This window comes from Staurois parvus, unplaced genomic scaffold (assembly GCF_062004578.1).
Source record: "Staurois parvus isolate SC_StPar_1 unplaced genomic scaffold, SC_StPar_1.0 ptg000261l, whole genome shotgun sequence".
In the NCBI taxonomy this organism is placed as follows: Eukaryota; Metazoa; Chordata; class Amphibia; order Anura; family Ranidae; genus Staurois; species Staurois parvus.
Window position 1 is genome coordinate 2,407,495 of NW_028318057.1, and position 22,823 is coordinate 2,430,317.

General features: G+C 38.5%; 1 protein-coding gene across 2 annotated transcripts in view; it reads right to left on the reverse strand.

The window, feature by feature from the left end:
- FOXP4 (forkhead box P4) overlaps positions 1-21,238 on the reverse strand; it is a 109,686-nt gene extending 88,448 nt beyond the window's left edge. Inside the window, exon 1 of one of the 2 annotated variants that reach the window (XM_089681173.1) lies at positions 20,862-21,238. The gene's annotated coding sequence lies outside the window, so the exon portion shown is untranslated. The remainder of the gene's footprint in view (positions 1-20,861) is intronic. The other variant, XM_089681174.1, reaches the window with a different exon arrangement.
- Positions 21,239-22,823: the final 1,585 nt, after the last annotated feature.

Below are 22,823 nucleotides of genomic sequence, written 5' to 3' on the forward strand. Positions count from 1 at the left end.
TTAGTGTCTCTGCCCTGCCTAAGGTACCAAGGGAAGGCTTGCATTAAAAGGAGCTTTGTGTTGTGTTAGGGTCGCTGTGTATTGTTAGGGGTGCTGTGTTAGGTGAGCTGTGTGTTTTATGTGTGCTTTGTTATGTTAGGGGCGCTGTGCTGTGTTAGGAGGCACTGCTATGTTGGGGGCCCTGTGTTGTATTAAAGGGCGCTGTGTTGTTAGGGATGCTGTGTGTATTAGGGGAGCTGGGTTGTGTTAAGGGGAACTGTGTTATGTTAAGGGGTGCTGTGTTATGTTAGGGGCGTTTTATTAGGGGTGCTGTGTTGTGTTAGAGGCTCTGTGTTGTGTTGGAGGTGCTGTGTTGTCTTAGGAGACGCTGTGTTTTGTTAAGGGGCACTGTGATGTAAAGGGGAACTGAGGACACTATGGGACTTGTTTAACCACTTGCCAACTGCGCTATAGCCGAATGACAGCTATAGAGCTGTTGTCCAGTCATATGACGTCCTCCCATAACACACCCTCTCGCGTGCTCCCGGCTGGTGTGCACCCAGCAGACACAGCTGATCACGTGATGTGTCCAATGACACAACAGATCACCTGTAAATGCTGTTGCTGGTTATCGGCTGCACTTTCCTCACGCTGTCACAGCATGAGGAAAGTACTGCTGATAACCGGCAATTGTTAGAGGACGGATCAGCACCGATCATCAGGGCACTGATGATCAGTGCCCAGTAGTGCCACCCACCTGTGCCCAGCAGTGCCTAGTAATGCCACCCACCTGTGCCCAGCAGTGCTACCAATCAGTGTTGCCCACCAGTGCCACCCATCAGTGTTGCTCATCAGTGCCGCCAGTCAGTGCCCAACAATGCCACCAGCCAGTGTCGTCAGTCACTGCCACCTATCAGTGCCCATCATTGTTGCATATTAGTGCCACCTCATCAGTGCCCATCAGTGCAGCCTCATCAACGCATATCAGTGAAGGAGAAAAATTACCTGTTTGCAAAATTTTATAATAGAATCAAAGAAAAACTTTTTTTTTTTTAATGTTTTGCTTTTTCTGTTTATAGCGCAAAAAATAAATCACCCAACAGCGATTAAAAAAATGATAAAAATTTCATATGGGTACAGTGTTGCATGACTGCATAATTATCATTCAAAGTGCAACAGCGCTGAAAGCTGAAAATTGGCCTGGGCAGGAAGGGGGTATAAGTGCCCAGTAGGCTAGTGGTTAAAGACGGGACTGTGATGTATTGGGGACTACAGTGTGAAAGGTACGCTAAAGATCATAATGTAGTGGGGGACTGTGATGTGTTATATCGTTAACGAGATTCAGACTTCTGGTGGAAGAAAATTTTGCTGACCAGACTTCTGTAAATTTTAATTCAATATCCCTGGTTTACATGAACAGATACTGAACCAAATGAACATTTTTAAAATTACACGATGACTTAGGCCTATACTACTGGCTTGTGATTGCCACCTAAGGAGGACACTTACTTTGGTCTCTGAAAAGCGATCTGTGTTCAGACACAGATCAACAGTCGGGTTTTACCCTTCCTCAATCACTATGGTAAACAAGTTCTTAAAAACAATTTCTACTCAACAAGTGTTTCTGTACTGGTCTACAATCAGCAAATTATATTTTTCAGAGTTCTATATAAAGAAGCAACATTGTTAAATAATAATCTTAAAAAAACAGTAAATGCACACATTGTGCAGATAAAGAAATGTGACATGTTACACCCAAAATATGGGTAACTAAAGGTGAACTTATCCTTATCATGAGTAATAACTTTAAAGAAACTTACTATTTAAAGGTTAAAAGAGAGTCTAAAACTATGTGAGTCTAACTTCAAGTAAAAGGAGTAGAATGTTCACAGCTCTCTTCACCTCCATCTTCCAAATGCACAAAAGAGGAATTTATCATATTTTTAGTTCCCCTAGCATGATTACTTATTCATAGTGAATCCAGGTCCACAGGGTTAAATTAATAACTTCTAGTAAATTAGAGCTTCAGAGTCCAATGTGGGGCAACAGTTTACAGAATTCCATGAGTACCTATGTCACAGAACCTACCTAGGAACAAATCCATTTCAGAATAACTATAAAGAAATACAGGTCCAAACCTTACTAAGCCCCAAGCTCTATAAAGAACTTGAGCGCAGCAGACCATGCCCCCAGTTCCCACATTGGTGTAGGCAGATTAGATGTGTGCAGACCTCTTTAAAAGAAATGCATAGTGAAGTTTCAGTTGATCCATATTTTGAGTGTTTATACTAAAGTATAATTCAAGCAAAAATCTGTTAGAATGCTATTGCTTGTAGGCCCCACTGTGAAGATTTTGTCCAAACAGGGACACAACAAAATAAAAACACTTTTTGTCACCAAAGTGAGGAAAAATAGAACCCACATCAGCTTTTTATTGCTGTTTGAGTCACTATTTGATACTTCTCCTCCCATGTTATGCTGCTGGCAGGGTAGGGTTCTAACCCTTTTTTCTCTTTCAAGTTTTTCTTGGTTTTACAGGTTACACTTTTATAGGACTTTTACCTTTTCAAGCTTGCTCATACTATATTTTCTTATTGTATTAAACATACAGAATTGTAAACTGGAAACTAAAGGTTACTCTAACTTTAATCACAAAATGAAGTCCTGCTAGATCACATCATGCTGGCCCATTCTGCAGGTATAGCTATGTAAAACATTAAAAATAAGTACCTATACTGTTTAAAATCCAGTAATACACGGTCTCACCCTGCTCTGCACATACTCAGTTGCTCTCTATTTTTCGATACTGTGCAGATCTGCTAACAGCCTAAAGATTTACTGCTGCTAAGGGGCTCTGGACGTCAGCAAAATGGCAGCCACCAGTAAGAAGAAACCGAAACAATGCTGGAGTCAATTCACAGCACGCACTAATTTTGGTAGCATAATTATTGATGTGGAATGTATGTTCCTTTCTAAAGAACATTATTTATAATCAAGCTGTCATGGGTAAAGTTTCATTTTAAGTATACTGCGTAGTGAATCACAATCCAGTCCATTTTTGTATCAATGCTTTGCACACAAAACAACAGCCTAATGCCATGACTTGGGCATCACAATACCCCAATACTGCAAAGGGCACCTGCACAAAGGACTTGAAAAACAAACAGCTCAGTACATATAATTCTTTTTATTAGAGTGCATGTAGGCAGCAACAAATTAAAGCATGAAATCCCCATATTTTGGGCAATCAAAAAGCTTTTTTTCAACTATGAAGTACTAACGCTGAATCAAATCCACCCTTAGGGTTCATGTGCACAGACGTTTGCTGGAGCATATGTCCTATAGCGTAAAACTCCCAGCATGCTCCTGCACTTAGGGACCTGCAGGTAGAGAGTACGCCTGGCCACAGATGTGAAAGGCTGTACATATTTGTACTCATGTCAATGAAAATACTCTTTTGCATATGAACACCATAATTAACATGGCAGACTTTCATTGTGAGAAGGAGAAGAATAACATAACCACTGCATAACTGCAAAGGAAGCAAAACCTGCCTATGTAATCAGCATATATGGTTACAGCTACATAATTTCATATTACACATAGAAACAAAGTTTTGATAACATCAACAAACAATTTACAAAGCAAGTTGAACTCTGTTATGTATGTAGTGTATCTAGAAATCATTTTAAAAAGGCTATACATATGCCCTTTTGATTGCTGGGTTTTCTTCCATTAGGATATACCGTATTTTCCGGCGCATAAGACGACTTTTTACCCCTTGAAAATCTTCTCAAAAGTCGGGGGTCGTCTTATACGCCGGTATACGGCATGCTGACACTTTTTAGGGGGGCGGCGCGGTGCCTAAGTACAGGGGTGGGCAGGGGGCTGCTGTTTCTTATCTGGCTCCGGTCCCACGACGATCCAGTCCAGGAAGCGGCTGCTCCTTCATTCAGTTAAGCCACTGGATGTTCGCGCGGCTGCTTGGCTCCGCCTCCTCACCGGTGATTGGCCACCAGAACTGTAGCCCAGGAAAGACACACAGGCGGCCAATCACCGGCGAGGAGGCGGAGCCGAGCAGCCCTGCGAAAATCGAGTGAAGGAATGGTAGGTAAGTGTGCCGTGCAGAGGTGCTGCTGCAACCACATATGCTGGCTGCAGCAGCACCATACTGGAACAGGGGTCAGCAAGTGTCATTGGTGTCAGTGGGAGGAATAGTGCCCCATCATTGGTGTCACTGATACCAATGATGGGGCATTATTCCTCCCACTGACACCAACGATGTGGCACTTTTCCTCCCCCCCCACTGACACCAACGATGGGGCACTATTCTTCCCCCCCCACTGACACCAACGTTGGGGCACTATTCCTCCCCCCCCACTGACAACAACGATGGGGCACTATTCCACCCCTCACTGACACCAATGATGGAACACTATTCCTTCCCCCACTGACACCAATGATGGGATACTATTCCTCCCACTGACACCAATGTTGGGACACTATTCCTCCCACTGACACCAATGTTGGGACACTATTCCTCCCACTGACACCAATGACGGGGCACTATTCCCCCCACTGATACTAATGATGGGACACTATTCCTCCCACTGACACCAAAGATGGGGCACTATTCCCCCCACTGATACTAATGATGGGGCACTATTCCTCCCACTGATACCAATGATGGGGCACTATTCCTCCCACTGACACCAATGATAGGGCACTATTCCTGCCACTGATACCAATGATGGGGCACGATTCCTCCCACTGACACCAATGATGGGGCGCTATTCCTCCCACTGACACCAATGATGGGGCACTATTCCTCCCACTGACACCAATGATGGGGCACTATTCCTCCCACTAATACCAATGATGGTACACTATTCCTCCCACTGACACCAATGATGGGGCACGATTCTTCCCACTGGTGTGCATTAGAAGAGGGGTAGTCTTATAAGGCGAGTATAGCCCAAACACTATATTTTAACAGGAAAAGTAGAGGGTCGTCTTATACGCCGGAAAATACGGTACTTAAAATACATTTATATACACACACAGTATTTTTAATGAAAATGAACATTAAATCAGTTTCAGCTTTATTATCACCATATCAGTTATCTTAGTTTTAGATGCCTGAAATATTCTACATCTAATGCTTTTATGATATTTTTAAATGCTACATGCAAAAGTGACTGCCATATCATTTTTCCAAAGGAACAGTTCCTGACTCACCAAGACTGCCTTCTGGAGATGCAGTTGCAATCAAATTACCCAATGTTATCAGTTTAAGGATGCCAAATGCATTAAACGTGTGTAGAAATAATTATGTTTTAAATCGTCTAGTAGAACACTAGTAGAATTTTGTTATAACATTTTTATGAAAATTCTCATCAGAACATTCTTAGAACATTCTTTCTTTGCCATTATCGAGTCAACTAATTTTGTTCAAAAGCCCTTGAAATTTCAGATATCTGTCATTTGAATGCAATTGCAGCTGTATTGAACAGGTTTTGTTATAATATGTATACTTTTTCCCAAATGAAAACCACATTAACAGTTCGTTCGTTCGAAAAAATTTTCCATCCTGCTCCTTCAAATTTCTTTCATTGCTGCGGACTAAAATGAATGTAGATTTGCACCTACTAACCATTGGAACTCAAACAAACATTCTGAAAGCTAAACTTTTTGCAGAAAATTCTACTGGTGTATGGCCAGCTGTAGGTAAACCTTTACTTGCAGACTATGCAAATATGAAAATTGCGAGCATAAGGGAGGAGTGTGGTGGAATAACAAAACTGTATAGTGTGTAACATAACACCATCATGAGGACTTCACAGGAGGAGCTCATTCACATTAGGCTCGCTGGGGTGTGCTGGGCAGCACTGCCGAAAGCAGTCACAACACAAAGACAAGGCAACTTACTTCAGTTCATCCTAATGTGTTGCATTGGTGTGCACTGAAGAAAGAATAGGACACGTTGCATTTTGCACAACACATTCTGAATCATACAGAGTTAAATGAATGCAGCCTGCACAACACACACCAGCATGTAAACGTCATGTGTACCATAACATGTGTCTGCTAGTATGAACAAGTCCTTATGAACCCTACGCTGCACATTTGTGGTAGATATTACTTTAATTAATTGATATTTTGCAACAGTCCAAGTTCTCTAAGAGAAGTTACTGGGGGGGCTTTCAGTTGAAACTTCCTTAAAATCACTTTAGAAAACTGGCAAACTTAGAGCTTAAGGTAGTTAACTCCTGCAAAAAAAAAAAGAAAGAAAATGCGTTCCCTTTAGGTAGTTTAAACCATAATGTGCTAGTATGCATCTCATACTAATACATTATAACAGACTTACCTTAAAACAAAGCCCACCAGCGGCGTGCTGTCACCACTGACAGGGTTTCCATCTTCACCTGGTCTTCTTTTCCGGTTCGGGAGCTCTGATTGTTTGAATGGTCGAGCTGTGATGACACCATTCCCATGCATTTGCATGGGAGTCATGGCCATGACACAGTGCTCTGAATTGATGGCATACTCAGTGACCTCACCAGCTGCTCCAGCATAAATATATCTCCTAAACACCGCAAGTTAGGAGATATTCCCTGTACCTACAGGTAGGCCGTATTATAGGCTTACCTGTAGGTGCAAGTTAAAAAGTGGAGTTTATTACCGCTTTATGGTCATTATGCATGTTTAGATTTTTTGTCAAGCGGGAGATATTAGAAGCATGGTATTTTTTCTGTTCAGTTAAATTAAAATTGATCCACAGTAAAAAAAAAGGGAGAGAAGATAAGTAGAGATAACTAGGATAAATGAAGAAATTCTTGGAAGGAGTGTCATAAGAGAGAAAAAACAAACAGTGCACACATCTGCCCCCCCCCCCCCCATCTACACTGTATTTTCTTATTACCTGTAAAAATCAGGTTGAAGCATGTCAAGGATTTATCAGATGTTGGACTAGGACTATCAATATTTTCTGAATGGCTCACTGCAATATCTCAACATTGAGGTTTCATAATAAGTGGCATTATTATTAAATAAATAGTGGAGAAGAGAGTTTTCACTTTACAAAGTAAATCTGCACCTATTTTAGTGAATAATGTAAAACTGTGTCCCCATAATAATTCAATCATGTGCAAGAACAAACTCGTACTTCTTCAATTTCCCTTTCACGTGGCTGAAAGTTCAAAGAGAACCAAGCTTCCCCACATAAACTTAGAGGGGAACTTCACTCTCTCAATCAACATGGACTATTTGTAATCCTTATGCTGCTAGCATTAGTAAATAGATAGGAAAGTATTTCATATTTACTTGTTTAAACTTTTTTTTTTTAATTTCTTCAGTAACTTCCTGGTTTCTGGGCCTAGGCAAAATGATGTCATGCATCCCAGGAATGTTCAGGAGGGGTTATGCCCGCTAAGCACACCCTCCTGCCTTCATGCCTCGGTTAAGGGCAGGTGGGTTCCAGTAAGTTAATGCTACATCTACATCTTACTACAACATCTACATCTACCCTTACTCAAGATGGCCACGGCCAGAAATGCTAGAGTGGGTTTATTCAAAGGGATTTTGAAGCAAAATAAAGCATGGAGACATGGGTGGTTGGGTGAGTCTGATTTGAATATTAAAAGTGAATGAAATATTTTTTTGTGGTGTGCTGCTCAGATGCAGTGCAGTTCCACTTTAAGCTGGCCATGCATGCTTAAAGTGGAACTGACATATGGAATCAACTGACATATGGATAAGCATGTATGGCTAGCCTAAGCTACATGAATATGTTCCCTACACGCATATTGCTATGTTAAAGGTTATTATCTCTAGGAAATGCCAATTAATAATATGTTCTTGACATGGACCCATAATTAAAATCAGTGGTATATATATACCTTAGGCCATTGTCAGATGGGCACTTTGAGCACTGCATCTAGCAATTATAAACCACTGTCAGTCTGCCAAAAAGGAATGAATGGGCAGAATGTCTGGCCCTGTTGGAGGACCACAAAGTTCAGCATAGAAATAAACAGCAGGATATTTCCCACAAGCATAATAATTTCTCTGTAAAGACACTGCTACCTGGACACTTGTCTACCTGGCATCACCCTTTTAAATGATTATGAATACATATATGAATATATCTATGAATTATGGGTGTTCATAGCACAGATCAGCAATTTGTTTGGAACTAGATGTGGCCTTTAGTCTTTTTAAAATGAGGATCATTGAGTTTCCCAGTAGACTAATTGGAATATATATATACTAACTTTCCAAACTTCACTGTAAAGAGAACCGACAGGTGTTATAGCATGTAACTATTTAGGAAAAAAAAATCAATCTCTGCTTATTCTTTCCTAGCTATTATTATTATTATTATTATTATTATTATTAAAAATAAAAAAAAAAAATAAAAAAAAGAACTGATGTCTGCACTGTTTAAAAAGGTAGCAATACATTCTGTCATATCTCTTTGCATAATAAATAACAATATACCATATGTGATGCACATTAGATGGTATACAAAAATGTGTAGTATACATATACTGTATATCACTCTAAATAGAATCTGAATTAGGTACTCTGAATCAATTTCCTACTTCTTTTAATGTTATTAAACCCCAAACCAAAAATGTTATATTTACTGCTTACCAATCCTTAGATGTTTTCACCTGGTGATCTGGCCAGTAGCACACCTCCTGTATATTACAGACATCACTCTGGATGAAGGAATACAGGAGCAGATTTGGACAGCAGCACTGCTAGTCTGGGGGGCATGTTAGCAGTACTAGCAGATTTAAATGCACTAACAAATTGAAACCAATCTCCAGCTAATACTTTAAAGACAGTTTTTTCTCTGTTGGGATAATGGTTTTACATATATATATATATATATATATATATATATATATATATATATATATAAAAGCTGACCATTTTAAGCACTCCCGCCTGTATTAAATGGTCTGTCTCATCCCTGTCACTGCAAGCAAGCTTTTCTGCTGAAAAACAGACTTACTGACTGGATCACTGGATGAAGATCAAACAAAGAAAAGGAAACGAATACAGCCACCACATCTAAGAATTGTCAAGCTGCAATATAACCTATGTTTGCTTTTGGGTTTAATACTGCTTTAAGCAATGAAACTGGCTATACACGAGATGGACATCGCCCAATCTGGGTGTTTTCAGTCATATTGGACAGCAATATAATGTCTATGACATCTGTAGACACTGACTAGCTAACCATTTTGGATAGGTTTGATAACCTTGTTGGATCACAATACTTTCCTCAAAGATAAGCTGGCACCACTGCTGTCTGCACACTTTTTCCTCCTCCATTAACTTAAATGGACATATGAACATACATGGTTTTCGGATAACCAAACTATGGTCAGTTTTATGGCAGCCTAAATTGACTGGTTTTTAAGTTTATATATTCTGTATGAAAGACAGAGAAAATATGCACTTTCTTTCTAATTAGCACCAATTGTCACGTGTTCATTTTCTAGACAAAAATGCTCCATTTGCCTCTATGGAAAGCATCAAGAGATATATTGTGCTAAAATGTGTCTCCTTACAGAAGTGTTTTTGCTGCTTGGCACCCGTCCAATATCTAACTACAGTGTATGTTGAAGTATTCAGCCCTATAGCTCTTAGTGGGAATTTCCCAAAACCCAGTATGCTGAAAAGTGGTACTAAGGACCTTAAATGTGCCAGGCAGCCAGAGTATTCCTTTTTGTGCTGAAGTTTAGTATATCTCTTAATAGCACCCACAATGATACATGTAAATCACAGCTTTACACTTAGCTACCACACAATTCACTTATGCAAAGTTAATTTTATCATTGAATTAAGAAAGACAAATGTGCTCTGGAAGAAATTTCTCCAAAGCAAAGGAAATCCCCTCTTAAACAGCTGCCACCAGAACTAGTCTCCCCTTATTTCCTATTCCAGTGACCTGATAGGGTTTAGAAACATGTTACATAAGTGTCATCGGTGAACTACTGAGGATCTGATGATGTGCACTTGTGGGAGTATAGGAGGATTTGACTGTAAGCTCTTTTTGGCAGTGAATGTTTTGAAAGATGTTCTGTAAATGTAAAGAGTTGATCTGTAAAGTGTTATGCAATGAAGTGATAAAATAGATACTAAAACCAAGATAATAAAGAAGAAATATGAAAAAATGCAATAATGCAAATGTGTCAGTAAAATAAAATGAAACTTGTGTACACATACCCAACGGTTTATATTTGTATATTATTTTACCTCTGTTTTTAACAAAAATGTATTGTCCTACATATTCTACCAAATATTTACAACTGCAGACACTGGTCTATAATGATTATTAATAACATAGAGATAAATATACCCCTAATTGGTTTTTTGTTTTGTTTTGTTTTTTTAAATCAAAAGAATAAGTTAACAAAACTAGCAAATTATTTAGAATATGTGAATGTGAAAAAGAGGGTTAAAAAGAGAAGTTGTTTTATAATATACCAGCAATGACTGAATTAAAAAGTGGGTAGTTTTATTTGTAAATTACAGTAGATATATTTAATAAAGTGATCTGCATACTGCAGCAGGACATAGATATTTTTTGACAATCACAGTTTATTGGTCTGGCTGTATCAAACTGACAGAAGGTGACAACTATGTGGTCACTGTAGTTTTCTATTCCACATTTCTGCTCTTGGCACTGACCTAATAAACTGGCCTGTATGTGGCACTTGAAAACATCCGCAAGTATAATATGCTGAATGCTGAACATTTGGGCATTCATCTTACCATATTGTTCTAATAGCATGAGACAAAGCACATATTTTCTACATTAATTCATCCTCCATACTATAAAGGGTCTATTGATCCCATTAGTTGAACTGTACATACATTAATCAGACAGCCTTATCCCCCAGCTCTGGTCTGGCAGTTCATATAGTGCACAAAAAACAGACAGTATATGAAGTGTAGAGTGAAACAGATTATAAGAAGAATGTCAGGTATCTGCTCCAGAGCAGCCTTATGTATTTATGAGACACAAGACAAGTTATAAAAGTAGACATGACAAAGACATGCAGACGCAACATACAGACATAATAGACACACGCATAATACACACAGGGATGGTGTACAAGGACAGGACGGAATAGAGACAAGAAACAGATGTGCAGCCAATAGACATAGACAAAATACAATATGCAAGAGACAAGACAAAGATTTATAGATACATTGTGAAAAGATAAGGCACAAGACAAAAATGTTTAAATCCCACAAAACGTGCTCTTGAATTTCTGAAATGTTGGTGCAAGAACTGGGTTACTTCAAATGGAAGATTTCCTTTGGACAAAATGGAAACTTACAACTTTAACATTGAAGGAAAAAAATTAAGCAACATTAAAATTATAGATTTATACCACCCTGAGGAAAGTACCTCCATGCTTTCCTCCAGTGAAAATAGTGGATTCCACCTAGTTTAGGGTGGCATAGTTTATCAGCAAAAACAAATCTATAAATTGACAGAATCTATCTACTAACAGATTTCACTGAGTTTATTTTTACTTAAGTACAAATATGACAAAAATGAGTGATGACATTGCCCGGGAAAACGTTAAAATTAGGCTAATTTCAATATCACTCTAATCTCTATAAATGGGTTCTACTGCTCTCTTTATGTAGCACAAGATAACCAGCTCATTTTATGTAAGTATACTAGTCTCTGTCCAATGGAAAAGCAGGCTTGCTATTCACTGGCGGATCGATACAACAGATATTTGTACTTGTTTTATTCCACGTTGAATATATTTCATCACATGGTTTTACTAGACAGAGATTTTGCATTACTCTAGAATAACTGTTTATTGAATGGTCTACCTCTGAGTGATAACCTACTATACATGCAACACAACTTTTTCAGTATTGTGGAAGATTTTTGTGTCTGAACTTGCATATAGTAGATGCTTTACAATTCTGACTACAGGTCACCTCACTTATGCCAACATGTTATTGCAATGGCTGTCTGAATCTTCATCATGGTGGTTGAAAATTGATACAACTACAGATTTACCAATTAGAGAGTTCAATGATACGCTTATGTATTTGGTACACACTTATGTGTGTTTGGTTTATTGAAATAGACCTAAACCCTTTGAGAAAATCCACATAAACAGAGGGAGAACTTACGTGTCGAGGGATCAGCAGATCAACAGAACCCTAAGCCTAGGGCACCACATCTAACGCCAACGTATAACCATTCTAACAACACATACAAACAATGTCAGAGGGATAATGATGAAGGAACCAATAAATGAAAATGTTTCTATACATAAGGCACTGTGCTATGACTGTTCTGGGCATGTTCACTTGAATGAAAATTGTTCTTTGCTACCAGTTAATAGAGACAAAGACATAAATTGGCTGTGTGCAGAAACGCCAGCACCTTATTTCAGATACTGTTGTCAGTGTCAGTTTTATAGCACACAAATAGCATTGCCAATTTCGTGGATTAATAACTTTTTAAATAAAAGCTGTAATTTAGGCACCAAGTAAGCTATAATGTCCACCATGTGTACTGTTATCACTGTATTTACAAGCAGCTGAACATCTGCTAATTCAACATTAATGGGCAAAATAACAGAAATGATAGCTAAAATACTGTAAACATGACATTGAAACAGAGGTAGGTGGTTCCAGAGATTAGTATTAGCTCTAGACAGATTGTATTTTCTTGCATGTTCAAATGGGTTTTTAACAGAAAACAATATTTCACATATCAAAACTTATGAACATTATAATCTACTTTACATTTTATTGTTATTATTTCTGCACTCCCCATCACACAAGCACAGTGGAAGATTAACATCAGGATGACAGAATCTTACACAATACTGATGTCAAGAATGCATTCATGTCAGCAATTTCTCCTCCAATGAGGTGCCTAACAGGAGCCCTAGTTTCACTTACAGATACCTTTGTTGCACTAACGAGATGAATGACATGCATCAGCTGGTTGTTTGTCATTTGGGATTTGTTGAGCACTCTGTGAAGTATTAGTGGTAAAAGTTAAGCACATCAGATATGTACAGACACTGTTTATCTGTTTGAGCAGTACATAAGAAAAACATATGTACATGGCAATGCTGTAGAACAGATAAAAATGATTTATCTTTGAATCCACAGACCTGTCAGCGTAAACAAAACTACCATATCTAAACTGTGCCATACAAGACTGCAATTCACCTTTGTAAGAATATTTTATAGCAAAAAGCTGAATGCACAACATCATTCATACAATCACATTCTGTCTGTGATGCTGCTTGGAACCCATGCTAGATGCTTTTATATACCACCGGCCTAAAATCAAAATTGAAGTACAATTAAATCCACTTGAGGAAATCTTTTGATAAGAATGCAAAATGTTATTGTCATCTGAAGGAAAATTACAGTGCTGTAGAGCATACTGAAACAGTGAAGAAATCACCTTTTACACACATGCTACTGTTGCCAAGTAATCAGCAGAGGAAAATCGGAGGGTTTTGTGCCTTTTATTTAAATCTATCACTACAATCAAAAGATACAGAAAAGACATCACACTGTGCAACAGCAAATAATTATTTGAAAAACTGCCACACTAAGCCTGAATTTTCCTGGCAAACTTGGCAAAACTAAGCTACTTTTTCTAGTGAACTGCTGCCTGCCTAAGAGCTCTCATCTAGGTGCCAAATAGAGGTTTGACAGACTTAAAATTAACAAAAGATAAAGCCATCCAATGTATCCAGATGACAATGCTTCAACGAAAGTTGCAATTGAGATAAATCTCAGATGACTAGTCTTTCCAAAGAATTGATACCTGGTCTTAATATCAGATATTTATCCTTAGAATTGGATTTCCATAGAAACTTCCACTAGAATTTATACTAGAATTTATTGTTATCAGACAATGCCTTTTATTTTGCTTTGTCAATTATATTTTTTCATGTAAGATTAGTAATAAGTCAATAAATAGTACTAATGTACAAGCTCAGTTTAAAATGCAAAAAAAGTGTTTATATTCTATTTTTATGTCCATATCATGACAAATACAGTGGTCTGAAGTCCACCAAAACAGTGTATGATGGCTTGAAAAACATGACTTTAGTCAATGTCCCTCTGCAGTATATGGTTGGTCTTTGCCATGCACAACAGTAAAGGATAAAAGAGACCAAACTGTCACATTTTTTAAAATTACACATTTAGATTTATTTTTGAAACAAAGTACTGTAACCCAGAACTAATCAGAATCTGGTCTTAGTAAAATTGCTTCTCATTGGTTCTTGTGCATTACAAAACTTTGCTGTATGTACTCAATAAGCCCACTTGTGTCAAAGAATGTGGCACGCACTAATACAAAAAACACGCAGTGTCATATAGTTTCACAGGAAATAAGAGTAGCGGTGACAGGATCACCCACGCAATGTCACATTTGCTACAGAATATGCAACTGTGGTGGCCTCACTGCACACGCTTGGATTTTAATGGCACATTTCCTGCCTCATTACACACCAAAGTTATGGGGTCTGGGAGCCGCTGTTGGGTGACTGTGCAGTATCATGCCCCCCTCCCTTAGGACATGCTGGTCTCAGCTGTGCAAATATCCCATCCTCACCCAAAAACTACATCCTTGTTCCTACAGAGACTCGCAGCTGGTTTCTCTGGCCTTGAAGGAGCAATACATAAATAACTCTTCCTCTGTTTTATTCCCCTGTGCTCTTCATCCTAAACTCAGATGCACATATATGCATGTAGTTTTAAAAGCATAATCCATTCCAGCCTATGTATTGAGTGGGTGTTATCTAAACCACTTATCACACAAGTCCTGTAGCATTGCTCTCCACAACTTTCCATTGTTATTTTATGGACGTTGTTTGTTTAGAAAGCTGAGTTAACATTTTAGAAAGAAAATGCCTTGTGATTTCTGACATATCAACAGTACTGATGGTAAACCAGATCTGTTAACTTTCCTGAAAAACAACACCCCACAGACATTTAGGAAGCATTCGCAAACAATACTACATTAGATGACACATTGCCAATGCATCCAACACAACAGGTGTTTGTCTATAGAGAAAACAAATACACTACTGTACTTTCATAATTTTTTACAATGCGGTACAAAAAAAAAACATAAAACAAAAGGAAATGAAGAATTATTCTACAAATTAAATAACTTTTTGTCTTGGCAACAAACATACAATGGTTGACTAAACCACTATGACAGCATAAATGTCCTGCAGCATGACACAAGTCCTTCCTACTTATTCCATGGTCAAAATAAAATACCATTATCTTTCTGTCTACATTATTTATTCACTTTTTTTTTGTGCTAATAAACCTCAATTGAAGAATACACTGAAACAGCATAGTAAATCCTTGAGTGTTACAAATTAAATTTAATTACATGCAAGCTAGACAGTAGCACGTTGCTTAGAAATTTAAGAATAAATGCCATCTGTGTTTTGGTTTATATATCAGAGTTTAACTTTCCCTCATAACTGGAGCAGACAACAAAAATTTAGACACTGCACAGTAACAGATGGGTACCCAGACGCTGATGAGAGTAACAGCATACTTCAAGAGCCTTGAAAACTTTTGAACCAGTGTGGTGCCGTCTTAAACATTGATTCATTGACAAGCCATATAAAACACAAGGCACAAATAAGAAATCATGACAAGAAGTACAGTTTTTAAATCAGGGCACGTGAAATGGAAGGAGACAGAAAAAAAGCCAAACGTGTTTCCGTGTTTACAAATGAAACAAGGAAGAGAGGTTGGAAGACATGGGTGGTTTAAAAACTTTCCCTTTCAGTCATCACTAAAAAAGATTTGGGTTCTAACGAGATGCAGATCCTAATTTTATGCAAGAATGATATACATCTCTTTTAAGAAAACCTTTTATGAAGTTGAAAGTTCTATTTTTTGTCACTATTCAGTTTTTATAGGCTACTGAAATCAATCAGTCAGAAAAATGCATTCCACAAAGACCTCTTTGGAAATCCTGCCTGTTATCCGCATACACTTCAAAAATGTAACTTTTTCTGGCTTGAAAAAATACGAACAGAAAGGCTGAAGCTTTGAATTTGGCTACAATGTTAAGCAGTTGGTGCTTGCAGTTTTCAGAAGAATTACAAAACAGAGCAGGCACCTTGCCAACTGCCCTACTACTTGTAAGTCCACTACTGTCACATAGGCTACACAGGTATTGGCTCAGAAAATGACAACATTTTACATACTTTTAGAGACACTATTTCAAATCATATACTGTTTCTCCCTAAACCACCCAAAACATTGCAGTATAAGAAGGCTTGCAAATTCATTTTCTTTTATAATCTACTACTTTCTGCATTTATAATCTACTATACTAATTCAATTTAGCTTTAAACATTGAACACTGAATTTTTCTCTACACTTAAAAAAAAAAAGATAAAGAAAGCATTAAAATTATTTGGAAAGCAAGGTAACTGAGGGCTTCTAGTTGTATAAATAATCTGTTAGCATATCTGTAGTAATTGTTTTATAATTTGTCTTTTGGATTTCAAAGCAGTTATTTAAAAAAAAAAACAAAGTGCCATTTCACACAGCCAAGACATGCTCTTACACTGTAGCTCGCTATCGTTACATATTGAAACAAGTGCACAAATACTGGATCACAGAAGTGCAAAACTCTGAAAGTACTACAAAAGATGTACACCTCTATGCATTATATATATATATATATACACAAAATTAAGTAGACTGTCACACATCATAGGCTAAAAATAAAAATGCTGAATCCATATGAAAATGTGAACAATTTGCATGTTTCATTATTGTAGTGATTTCTCTCAGACTCATACATGTAATGATTAACCTATGTACAAACAAAGGTATGCATGCTAGCCATCCTGACGACAGTATACAAACAAAACCCACACAAGAGGCTTTCTAGGAAGAAATGAACACTTTAGTAGCAATGCCATAAATGAAGGTTGAGCCAGCAAAGGTCAGACAGAGGTGGTCAAGAAAAAAAAATGTCCCACTTCAGAGGAAAACTGGCTGCCCATACATGGTCCAATTTTTCTTTTTTTTTATATCTACAAAACTCAAGAATCAGTACCTTCGTTTTAATAGAAAATTCAACAATGACCTATATAGTAACATATTTGTGACCGTTATATAAGATTTGTATGACTTCTGAGATGACCGGTTATTTCTTTTAACCTTTGCACTTTGAACACTACCAGATATTTTTGAAATAATAGCCTAGTCATAACCTATGTTTGTACATAAAAGGTGTATCTGTTGTTTGTCTTGCAAAGGCATCTGCAAAAATGACTTTCCAGCCTGTTGGAAAATCATTCTACCATTCATCTGCTATTTCCAACGGTCACAGACAGTTGTTTCTTCATAAAAAGCTTAGATTAGACTTTCAATCTGTTAAATCTTGTACCAAATCCACCTATGTGTGTCCACTTTAAGTCTTTTCATAGAAACCAGAAAGTTTTTAAATGTAGTGTGCAGTAAGGTATACAAAGTTGATACTTAAGCAGAACACACAGATGATTGGGGGTACATAACAAAGCAGCCGTATCAACAGATGCACCTTCCAAAAGCGAACATGTGCTAACAGGGCTGAAATTGTGTCTGACAAAAGATGTAACAAAAGCTTCATGCAGAAAAAAGATCCACCAGTTGGGAACGTACAGGCTTCTAGTAGTGGTCTTTGAAGAGGCAGCCCTCAGGCCACACAGTTAAATGAGTACACTAAATATGAGTGCTTACCGCATCTGCAGATATATAGGATAATGCAAATGATGTTGCCATTTGTTCTAATAACCATGTATATTTTGGCATCTATATTCCCAACATATCTCCATATATTTACATACCAAGCACACACTCCAAAACACCCACACACATAATGGGAGCAATCATTCCCTGATTACTGTCACCTCGTTAGCACATGGGGAAGTGACAGGCAAGTCTCACTAGATTTGCCCTAAACCCCAGTCAGAGGATCCTTTTCACCAGCGCTGCGTGAAATTAGGCACATCAGACGCAATTGTTCACTGTAATAGTTGCACACAAGGGTTAAACCTAGTTCACATACCATTCTTTTGAACCGGAAGAGAAATGAATTTGATACAAAAAAGTGTTTCTAGTTTATCACAGAGTTTTAAAATTTACATATAGAATACTCTGAGATCTCTTGCTCAGAAACTCATCACTTGCTGTATTTTATTTCTAAACAAAAGCCACAAAAAGACTATATAAATATAATAAATTACCAGGCTGGACACAGCAGCCATGCCATGTGATTAAAATAATTGTTAAACTACTGTCATCCTCATTGCGAGCACTGGGGCCCATTTACTAGCACTAATGGCAGAATTCACAAAGCTTCAACACCAGCCTAAGGATCGTTGTGACTGTCACTGGACCTGCTTGAAAAACAGCTGTCACTTTTTTTTCTAAATAATGTTCCTTTCCTTGGTGTGCTAGCTTTGTGAACATTTGTGAGCCTTAAGGTGTATGTAAACTTATTTGGTCTCTCAAATAAACCATTGAACATGTATTATTATATCTGTTCAACAGGTGCAAAAAAAGATATTTGTTCATCCAGCCAGAAATCTCATGCGTTGATAACTTCCTAGAGAGTTAACATTGTTTCCTGCCGTCTCTGTGGACTATAAAACCCCTCTCCCTGGTGTTAAGTAGTCCTAACACCCTCCTGACCTAGGGCAACAATACTGCTCAGCACAGTTGTCACCCTAGGACAGGAAGTGAGCTAATGGCAGGATTACCAGTTTAAAATGAAGGCAAAAATGCAGCCATCACATAAGGACTATAAACTGCAGTACTATCAATGTTGCAATGCTTGATATCCTTCCCAAACCTCTAATGGAGTGCAGGAAAACACTGAAACCTAGAATGGATGACTTTTAAACTTGTTTGCAGGACCCCCAAATCCTCAGGGTATGTTCACATCTGTGCTTTTTGGATGCTTTTTCTGTGCGTTTTATAGCATATTTTTGATGCACTTTCACATTTCATGCATTTCTTTGTAGGAGCAGAAGACTGCTTAATAAACACAAAACCTTACCAAAAGCGCACAAAAAAACACAAGTACATGTATTTTTTCATGCACTCACTTTGAAGCCTATGGACCCCAAAACATATCTTCCTGCATTACAAAAGTGCCTGCACGCACCTCCACAAAATCTATTGAGCACTGTCCACAATACTTTTTTAATTTGCACTGACATCCAGATTTTCAGGAAAAGCTTATGAGGTGTACCCCCTTCATCGTGGTCCCAGCAGTCATTGCCTGGACCTTGAAGGAGGTACACCCCGAAAGCTTGTTCTGAAAAATGTGGGTGTTAGTGCAAAGAAAAAAAGTATCACAGACCATACTGAAATATTTTTGTTTCAAGTGAACTAATGCAGCTACAATCACCTCAACGTGCCTCATCCAAAAACGTACTGCAGAAAACTGCGCAGATGTGAACAGGACCCATAGGACAAGATGTTAAATCAACGGTCGTTCATTCCTGTGCTTCAGCATATGCGCTACAAATGCACAGGTGTGAACCTAGCGAAGACAAGGACCTACCTCTTGCATACCCACTCCAGACACGCTGCTAGGTTCCTGGGCTCCTGTCTAAACTATCCCTAACATGAGGTAAGGACCTTCACTTGTGTGTGAGGTAAGAACCTTCAATTGTATGTGAGGAAAGGAGCTCAGATGAGGTAAGGACCTTAGATTGTATGTGAGGTAGGGACCTTAGATTGTGAGTTAGGGACCTTCGATTATGTGTGAGGTAAGGACTTTAGATTGTGAGGTAAAAACCTTAGATTGTGAAGTGAGAACCGTAGATTGTGAGGTAAAAACCTTAGATTGTGAGGTAAGGACCATATATTGTGACCTATGGACCTTAGATTATGTGTGAGGTAAGTACCTTAGATTGTGAGTAAGGGACCTCAGATTATCTGTGAGGTAAAAACCTTAGATTGTGAGGTAAGAACCTTAGATTGTGAGGTAAGAACCTTAGATTGTGAGGTAAGGGTTGTATATTGTGATGTATGGATCTTATATTATGTGTGAGGAAAGTATCTTAGATTGTGAGTTAGGGACCTTAGATTATGTGTGAGGTGAGGACTTTAGATTGTGAGTTAGGGACCTTAGATTATCTGTGAGGTAAGGACCTTAGATTGCGAGGTAAGAACCTTAGATTGTGAGGTAAGGACTGTATATTGTGATGTATGGACCTTAGATTATGTGTGAGGTCAGAACCTTAGATTGTGAGTTAGGGACCTTAGATTGTGTGTGAGATAAAAACCTTAGATTGTGAGGTGAGAACTGTAGATTGTGAGGTAAGGACCTTAGATTGTCAGGTAAGGAGCTTAACTTGTGTGTGAGGTAAGTACCTTAGATTATGAGGTAAGAACCTTAGATTGTGTGAGGTAAGTACCTTGGATTGTGAAGTAAGGACCTTATATTGTGTGTAAAGTAAGAATCTTACAATTTGTGTAAGGTAATCACCTCAGATTGTATGTGAGGTATGTACCTTAGATTGTGTGTGAGGTAAGTACCTTAGATCGTGAGGTAATGACATTAGATTGTATACTCCTGGAGGGCAGGGACTACTATTGGCTGAACCAGATGGACTTTGTCTCTGAAACCTAAGTAAGCATGCATGTGTAAAGCGCTGCCTACATTGCTGATGCTATATAAGTACCTGCAATAACATCAATAAATAAATAAGAATAAATACATGAAAATAAAACAAACAATGCCCAGTAGTGACTGGAGAGTGAGGAGAAGTGACTGTGGCAGTGGCACACATGAAAGGGGGGGGGAGATTTACCTCAGGATACGGTCCGAGTGTCTTCCTATGGCAGTGAGAGAATCCATACAACGGCCGAGAAGATCAGGAAAAGTTGTGGAAGTTTGTGGTGCAGCGCTGAGTCCCGGGGAACGGTGCAGCCCACATAGGCTCGGTATGAGTGTGTCCCCCCCGTGTCCCCCCCCCGGCTGTGCTGTGTGTGCGCCCCAGAGCAGGTGGCAGCCTCTCCGGAACCCCGAGCCCTCCAATATCCAGGAAGAATAAAAACTTGAGAGAGGAAAGCAGAGATTGTCCTCGCTTCTTCCAAGGCAAGAGAGTGACTGGCTTCAGGAACAGCAGCAAAAAAAAAAAGAAAAAAAAAACTCCTTCCTCGCCCCCCCACCGCGACACTACAAAGACAAGAGCAGAGCAGCACCTCTATCTGCTCGCAGCACCCCCACCCCTCCCCTCCCAAAACACACACACACAAAAAATTCAGACAATCCTCTCCCGGCCCCCTCCTCCTTCTCTGCAAGACACCAGCTCGGAGACTGAAAGCAAAGAAGGCAAGGCTAGGGGAGAAGAAGAAAAGATTGCCTCTTCTCTTTAGGCACGAAATCCGAGCCGCCTCTTCACATCTCAGTGCACACGCGGATTCAGACAGGGCTTATTCACCAAAAAACACGAGCTCTCCGCCGGCTCGGAGGACGCTGCCAGCCCGCTTTTCTTCTGCCACTCCTTTCTTGTGGCCTCCTACTGACTGCACATTTCATGGAGGGGGGACAAAAACTTTCTACTTGTTTTGTTTGCTGGGATTTTTTTTTTCTGTGACAAATCCTAGAGCCAGCACCTCAAAGACTGCAGGTTTGGGAAAGTACAGATGGTGGGAGATCCAGTCCTCCAAAGTGAGCTTTGTGAGGGAAATCAACGTCACTTCTGGAATGTTATTCCATCCATGGATCACACTCCTTTTATTATTATTATTATATTATTATACAAAAAGACTCTGAGATAATGGACTAACGTCACGTGCTGGTGCCATTATTATTATGCAGGAGTTAGAACGCGCAAACGCTTGGTCCAATATATAGGGAGATAATACAGATACAATACTATAGCAAAAATCATTGTAATAGTAACTATTATTACATACTAATAGTCAAATAATCACAGTAACAGTTCTAATAGCAAAACGCTGAATTCCAGGTATGGGTTTTATAACATAGGGCCTATGGTCATACTAATAGTAACAGTTCTAATAGTAAAAAGCTGAATTCCAGGTATGGGTTTTATAACATAGGGCCTATCGTCATACTAATAGTAACAGTACTAATAGTAAAAGGCTGAATTCCAGGTATGGGTTTTATAACATAGGAACTATCGTCATACTAATAGTAACAGTACTAATAGTAAAAAGCTGAATTCCAGGTATGGGTTTTATAACATAGGGCCTATCGTCATACTAATAGTAACAGTTTCAATAGTAAAAAGCTGAATTCTAGGTATGGGTTTTATAACATAGGGCCTATCGTCATACTAATAGTAACAGTACTAATAGTAAAAAGCTGAATTCTAGGTATGGGTTTTATAACATAGGGCCTATCGTCATACTAATAGTAACAATTCTAATAGTAAAAAGCTGAATTCCAGGTATGGGTTTTATAACATAGGGCCTATGGTCATACTAATAGTAACAGTTCTAATAGTAAAAAGCTGAATTCCAGGTATGGGTTTTATAACATAGGGCCTATCGTCATACTAATAGTAACAGTTTCAATAGTAAAAAGCTGATTTCTAGCTATGGGTTTTATAACATAGGGCCTAGCGTCATACTAATAGTAACAGTACTAATAGTAAAAAGCTGAATTCTAGGTATAGGTTTTATAACATAGGGCCTATCGTCATACTAATAGTAACAGTACTAATAGTAAAAAGCTGAATTCCAGGTATGGGTTTTATAACATAGGGCCTATGGTCATACTAATAGTAACAGTTCTAATAGTA